We start from the raw sequence: 8,962 nt of genomic DNA, 5'->3' as shown, positions 1-8,962 counted from the left end.
CAACATAAAATAATACGAACAGATTTGGAAAGATATAGAGAAATGGGTTTGAATTTGATATGTTAAAGGAGTTCTGAGGCGGTAGTTTATGCTGCATGGTGTAAATATACAAGTGCAACTCGAATGCTATGCTAAGTATAAGTTTCCCTAAAAACAAATATTGGTTAACATATTTTTAAAAATCAGATAGTACTTCTATACACTTAGGGAGTAGTAATATGAGAGCTATTGCCAGAAAATATTTTGTAAATTCAACAGGTGGTGTGCAATTTATGTTTAAATAATAACACGCACATAAATAACTAAATACCTTTATCTATACATCCATAATATATATATATATATATAATATATATATATATATATATATATATATATATATATATACGAAAGTAGGTTTGAAAATGCAATTTAAAAGATGTTTATTTACTTTACCGGTTTCACTCTTTGGAAAAAGATTGTCAAAAGTAACACGTGGAAATTTTGTTGCGTTAATTATTGGTTGTTGCAAATTGCTACATTACATATACATATACAGTCTTTGGTAACAGGGACATAAAAAAAGTTCAACAAGTTCCTTAAAATATTGGGCAAAAAAAAGTACATAAATAATCGTTCTCAAGGACATACTTAAGATAGTTTCCAGAAGGAATTGATATTGGTACTGTATCTATATATTCAAACATGCACAGAATATTGGTTGACACAGAGTACTATAATCCATATAAATATACAGTCTTTGGTGACAACAGTATGTTGAGAATATAAAAAAGTTTAACAAGCTCATTGAAAAAATGGGCAGAAAAGATTAAAACAAAAATATTATACATCTCAGGGTAATTTCCAGGAGGAATTATTAAAAAAGTTCAGTACAGAATATTATGAGTTCAAAAAGATTTACATTAATGTAGTGGTGAGGTTGTTACTAACCTGTCCGTTTTAGCAGAAATGTGGAATTGAAAAACATAAACCAGAACATAGAAATGAAATTAATTAATATATATATATATATATATATATATATTAATTAATTTCATTTCTATGTTTTGGTTTATGTTTTTCACTGTTTGATTTGCCTAATAGTGGTTTTATCTCTAACTTAATTCTTATATATATATACTATATATATATATATATATATATATATATATATATATATATATATATATATAGAAATTCGGGGTGAGTACTTGATAATTATAAGCACCTGTGTATACCGTTTGGTGGTGTAGGTGGTGGAGTAAATTGATCAAAATAAAAATAAAAACATGATGCGAAGGATTCAGCGGTACATATGTTTCGGGCCTTTATTAGACAGATTTATAACAATGCATAATGTATGTCTGTGGCCTTCTTCAGCCGCGCACAACAGCTACCACAAGGACATGTGTTACATCAAAAATTCTTGGTTGGGGATGCAAATCCTCTCATTCACGTACGACATAATGCGGCAGCAGCATAGAGTTGAAGCGTCCATCTCTTTCTTCTCTCAATGTAGAATGAGGAAAATTGGATGTTGAGGTAATGTAAATAAATAAATACATATATAGAGGTGAAGATGGAGGGGCGAGAGTTCGGGACGAGGGATAAAAAATGTATAAAAAGTGTAAGTATAGAATAATATAAAAATGTAGAGGATAAAGGGTTGTAAGTAGATGTAAAGGGGGTATAAAGAAATATAAAGTAAAAATAGAAATAGAAATAAAAGTAAAAAAACCTGATAAAAACATGATAAAAGTGTAAAAGAATGTAAAGATAAGGGATGTATAGAGGTTATGGACCAAGCATGGTGGTCAGGAGATTGATAAAATTTAGTTGTAGAATTGTCAGTACATCAACAGTTTCGTCTGGGGACTTAATGCGTTGTAAATCAGAGCTGATGAGCATTTAATCTGGTTCCTTGAATTAAATGGACTTCTAGTACATACATATCATCATGGATATATACACCCACATACACGCGTACATATACGCCTCCAAGCCTATGAGCATACACACGCACTCGCGTGTAAACACGTACATAAACACACACACACCCACACGCACGCGCGTACACACACATACATACAACAGAATATCCGCATATATACACGGACATTACGCGCGTACACGCTCACATGTATATACGCGCGCCCATCACTACATACACACACGTATATGCCCACGCCTTTAGGTCCAGGTATAAGATATTAAAGGATGTGTATAAGAACGTATGTAAAGAATCCCGTACTCATGTCAATACGCGCACGCACACACGGCTGTGTGTCCGTGTGTGCGTGCACATATACACTCATATACACACACAGAGACACACGCGCACATGGGTATAGCTATAAGATATCGAAGTATGCATGTACATATATGCGCGTGCATATGTATGTATGCGTATACACACGTACGCGGACGCTCGTATATTCAAAAGGTGGATCCATAGGTAAGTAAATAAACATATATAGAGGTGTAAAGCGATAAGTTAGGGGTAAGAATGAGGGTAAGGGTAAAGATTAGAAATAAAAAATACAGTATAAAATAAGAAATACAATGTAATAGTTAGAAATGAAGTATAAGAATTATAAAAATTATAAGATTTAAGGTAAGGGATGAAAATGAAAATGAGAATAAATGGAAGTAGAATAAAAGTAAAAATAAAATTAAAAATAAAAATAAAAATAAATGGAAGTAGGATAAAAGTAAAAATAAAAGTAAAAATAAAAATAAAATAAAATAAGATAAAAATATAATTTTGTAAAGTTTAACATGAGATGAAGGTGGTTGAAAGTTAGAGGTGTGTGTTAAACGTAGGGGCGGGCGGGGGGAACTGAAAATTGGAAGGGTGGGAAGTGGAGTTTGGCGGTGTGCGTTCAACATCTGAGTTAGAAATGTGAAAGGGTATAGATATAGGGGATTAAAGAGACTACATAGGGAGGATATGGGTGTAGGAGAAGAAATATTTAGGGAAAAGAAGTCATATATGGGAGACAAAATTTGTATATATAGGGGGATCATACCCGCCGACAAGACTGGGAACTGGTATAGGCTAGACTACCAAACCTACAAATCGCTCATCATGAGGGAACTTAGCAAAAAGTATAAAACTACTTCTACGGATAACCTTAAGGAAATTAACTACAAAATCAAGGAAGTTATGAGCAAATTAAACCTCCTGGACAGAACAGAACCTATTAAACCACAAGTACCCAAAATTACTATTAAAGACCATAAGAAAGACTTCCCAGATAGTGTAGGAGTACGATTAATCTGTCCGACTAAATCGGATATCGGCAGACTTAGCAAGGCCATCCTGGACAGGGTGATCCCACACATCAAACCCCACATCCTACTCCAACTATGGATTAACACCAACGATGTGCTAGAATGGTTTAACACTATCACCAATAGGCCCGACTACTCATTCATCCAATTCGACATAGCTAGCTACTACGCCAGTATATCCCCCATCTTACTTAACAAATCCCTTATTTTTGCCCGCAACCTTTCACTCATAGATAGAGAAAAAATTGACATAATTCTATTAGCTAGAAAAACCATAATAGAATTCGACGGTAGACTCTGGACCAGATCCGATACCCCCGACATTTCGATGTGGCTATGGGCTCGAGCGATTCAGCTCAGGTGACTGACTTGGTCGGGGCCTACCTGCTCAAGAAGCTTTTCTCCGAGGTACCGGATCTTCAGGGGGGTCTATACAGAGACGACGCTCTCTTCATATACCCCACCAACAATAGGAGTAAACTAGAAAGAATTAGGAAAAAGATCAGGCTTTTTTTCAAATCCTTCAATCTTAAACTAGAATTATGACCAATACTAAAATAGTAAACTTCTTAGATGTTACGTTAGATTTGAATAAGCACCTTCACTACCCGTATAGGAACCAGAAGAAACTACCAAATACATCCATACCTCTTCCAACCATCCACCCTGTATAATTAGCACCACGGTCCAAGCCATCTCAGACAGACTGACAAAACTATCCTCTAATAGAGAAATTTTCAATAATCATGCACAACACTACAACCAGGCTCTCTATAGTGCCGGGTATAACCAGAGAATATCATATGTAGACCACCCGGGAGCGTCCGTCGGCCATAAGACTCCCAATTATAATCGAACTCAGCACTCAACTCACACTAGCGATAATTCTAATTTAAACTCCAAACAACGTATGGGAAATAGGCGAACTAATAGAACAGCACACAATAGTAACCCTCCCGACGAGAGCAATATAGATCCTATTAGGAGAAATAGAAGGGATAATAGTAGATTACGCAAATATATATGGTTCAAACATACCTTTCAACTTAGCAGTTAGGGGTAAGTTATGTAAGAGAATATTCTCTATAATTTCCAACAACTTCCCACCCACCCACAAGTATAGAAGTATCTTCTCCAACAAAACTATTAGGATTTCCTACTCTACCCTGCCAACATGAGCTGCCTCATAGCTAAACATAACTATATTAATATTAGAACAGCTAGATCAAGAGCAAACCATAGCGACCAACAGAACCCCCTCATCCAGACAGTAGACAATATAACCAGACTGGCAGCCATACTACCCAAACAGTTAGTAATAACACCCGCCAACACAACAGAGGAAATACTACACCCTCAACAACCAGGAGGATACCAACGCCCCACTCGTATTGCAACACCTCCGCCTGGGATTAGCAGTACACGACCGAACAATGCAACGCAATGCAACTGCAGATGTGCATCAGAGTGCCCGCTGCAGGGCGCATGTAGGGCGAAAAACGTAATATACTCATGTGAGGTGAGTACTCAGTTTAACACACTCACCTATATTGGTTGCTCAACCTCCTGGAAATCCAGATACTACAACCACCGGTCCTCGCTGAGACACAGACATAAGGCTAACAGCACCCTCCTCTCAAAGAATTTGGGAATTAAAACAAATGCATAGGCTTCAAACTCAGATGGTCCATCATCGGATCAGCTGCACCTTATTTAAATAATAGAGCAGGATGCCAACTATGCTGTGTAGAACTCCTTAACATCTTGAAATTCAAAGACAACACAATCTTATTAACAAAAGGTCAGAGTTCAAACCATCCTGTATACATAAACTTATTAATACTTTCAAATACTACAATGCTTATGTCTTATACCAACTCCCCCATGCAATTTCCTCCCACCCGGTGCAACCTGTCGGCTCCAGCACATCCCGCTTTCCTATATGTGCGTGTATATGTGTATGTTGTGTGTGTGTGCGTATGTATGTGCACATACGTGTACGTATGGTACATATACATATATATGTACATGTGCGTGTGTGTGTGTGTGTGGGTGTGTGTACGTGCATATAGGGTTCCCTGCATTTTCCCCCTATATATACAAATTTGTCTCCCATATATGACTTCTTTTCCCTAAATATTTCTTCTCCTACACCCATATCCTCCCTATGTAGTCTCTTTAATCCCCTATATCTATACCCTTTCACATTTCTAACTCAGATGTTGAACGCACACCGCCAAACTCCACTTCCCACCCTTCCAATTTTCAGTTCCCCCGCCCGCCCCTACGTTTAACACACACCTCTAACTTTCAACCACCTCATCTCATGTTAAACTTTACAAAATTATATTTTATCTTATTTTATTTTTATTTTTATTTTTATTTTTACTTTTATTTTTACTTTTATCCTACTTCCATTTATTTTATTTTATTTTATTTTATTTTTACTTTTATTCTACTTCCATTTATTCTCATTTTCATTTTCATCCCTTACCTTAAATCTTATAATTTTTATAATTCTTATACTTCATTTCTAACTATTACATTGTATTTCTTATTTTATACTGTATTTTTTATTTCTAATCTTTACCCATACCTCATTCTTACCCCTAACTTATCGCTTTACACCTCTATATATGTTTATTTACACCTATGGATCCACCTTTTGAATATACGAGCGTCCGCGTACGTGTGTACGCATACATACATTGCACGCGCATATATGTACATGCATACTTCGATATCTTATAGCTATACCCATGTGCGCGTGTGTCTCTGTGTGTGTATATGAGTGTATATGTGCCACGCACATACGGACACACAGCCGTGTGTGCGTGCGCGTATTGACATGAGTACGGGATTCTTTACATACGTTCTTATACACATCCTTTAATATCTTATACCTGGACCTAGAGGCGTGGGCATATACGTGTGTGTATGTAGTGATGGGCGCGCGTATATACAGTGAGCGTGTACGCGCGTAATGCCGTGTATATATGCGGATATTCTGTTGTATGTATGTGTGTGTACGCGCGTGCGTGTGGGTGCGTGTGTGTTTATGTACGTGTTTACACGCGAGGCGTGTGTATGCTTATAAGCTTGGAGGCGTATATGTACGCGTGTATGTGGGTGTATATATCCATGATGATATGTATGTACTAGAAGTCCATTTAATTCAAGGACCAGATTAAAGCTCATCAGCTCTGATTTACACGCATTAAGTCCCCAGACGAAACTGTTGATGTACTGACAATTCTACAACTAAATTTTATCAATCTCCTGACCACCATGCTTGGTCCATAACCTCTATACACCCCTTATCTTTACATTCTTTTACACTTTTATCATGTTTTTATCAGGTTTTTTTACTTTTATTTCTATTTCTATTTTTACTTTATATTTCTTATACCCCCTTTACATCTACTTACAACCCTTTATCCTCTACATTTTTATTTATTCTATACTTACACTTTTTATACACATTTTTTATCCCTCGTCCCGAACTCTCGCCCCTCCATCTTCACCTCTATATATGTATTTATTTATTACATTACCTCAACATCCAATTTTCCTCATTCTACTTGAGAGAAGAAAGAGATGGACGCTTCAACTCTATGTGGCTGCCGCATTATGTCGTACGTGAATGAGAGGATTTGCATCCCCAACCAAGAATTTTTGAGTAACACATGTCCTTGTGGTAGCTGTTGTGCGCGCTGAAGAAGGCCACAGACATACATTATGCATTGTTATAAATCTGTCTAATAAAGGCCCGAAACATATGTACCGCTGAATCCTTCGCATCATGTTTTTATTTTATTTTGATCAATTTATATAAAATATTATATATATATATATATATATATATATATAGAGAGAGGAGAGAGAGAGGGAGAGAGAGAGAGGGAGAGAGCTATTAAGATTGCAAGGCGCAACGAAACGTTTTGAAATATAAAAAAGTAATGAGTGGAAACTTACCGGTGAATTTGTTAAATTATAAGGCTCTAAAAGAGAATCACTAAAGAGTCTTGCAAACAATATCCACATAAATATACATATACATATATATATATATATATATATATCTATATATATATATATATATATATATATATATACAGTACAATTTGAGATAGGGCTGTAAATGCAAACCTCCATGGGATAACACATATCCAATATACTGCTAGTGAAGCACCCAACAAAGTTAATACATAAATGTTAAGAATTGCGATGCAATTAATTCATTTACTGTTTTATATGGGCAAAGGTAAAATGTTTTACCATAAATTAATAATACAAAATAAGAAAGTGGAGAAGTACATCTAAATCAATTATCAATTACCAGAAAATACCCAATCACATAATTTATTAAACCACTACAGTATGTATAAGTGAATATAAATAAATATAACTATAAATATAAACTACATACTGTACTTAACATTTATTGTATCATTTTACTCCTTCATGTACACTGTTTTGTTCTATATTATTATGTTTGACCCTAATGTTCATATGTAGTGGTTTAATAAATTATGTGATTGGGTATTATCTGGTAGTTGATAATTGATTTAGATGTATTTCTCCATTTTCTTATTTTGTATATATATATATATATATATATATATATACCGGAGTAAACACATAAATGTGAACCAAGGTGGAAAAAAGAGTACTCAAATACCAGTGGTAGAGTAATATGCTTTATTTTAAGCAGCTGAATTTTCTGGTGCTCAAAATAAAGTATATATATATATATATATATATATATATATAATCAATTAATAAGGGTGAGAAAATTGGATACTAATTTAATAGTACATCCATTTAACACCAAGTGGCTTAGTGCATAAAAACCAGGAATACAATAAATTTTATACGTAAATATAAGAGAGTAACCACTATGTGGTCGACTCTAGCACTAAAAATAGATCCGGTAGGTTTCAGCCACGAAGAATTGTTTCCGATGATGAAGTTAGCACGACTAGAAACCTAGCGGATCTATTTTAGTGCTAGAGTCGACCACATCGTGGTTACTCTCTTATTTTACGTATATAATATATATATATATATATTATATATATATATATATATATATATTATATATATAATATGGTATGTATGTATATGTAATATATATATATATATATATATATATATATATATATATATATATATATATATATATATATATATATATGTATGTAATATACATATATACAGACGTGTATTAATACATAGTTAAAGGAATAGAAATTAAAGTTATATATATATATATAATATATATATATATATATATACAAACTGAAATTATCAATAGTGAAACTATTAAATCTGAAAGTATTATCTCTCATTGCAATAGACATGTTATTGTTTCACTTCTGACACGTATTACCGAAATATCGTAAGGGAGAAGAGATCGCTCCATGCTAGCATCAGGAAAGAAGTTGAAAATGCATTTAACCCATGACACTGCATGTACCCTATGGAAGGCATGTTTAAAATTAGAATGAAGTCGGTTGGTTAGTGCTCGAGCTTTAGTGATGCACGCATACATACATTCATACAGAAAAATAGACGGAAACATATTTTCAGTTTTATGTATATAGACACCTACATATGTACATACTCAATCACAATCACACATACACAGATATTTGTGTGTACCTAAACACCAAACCCTTAGACATAA

The sequence above is a fragment of the Octopus sinensis genome, linkage group LG19 (genome assembly GCF_006345805.1).
Source record: "Octopus sinensis linkage group LG19, ASM634580v1, whole genome shotgun sequence".
NCBI classification, from domain to species: Eukaryota; Metazoa; Mollusca; class Cephalopoda; order Octopoda; family Octopodidae; genus Octopus; species Octopus sinensis.
The sequence above is the reverse complement of the archived record's forward strand: the minus strand, read 5'-3'. Positions refer to the sequence as shown.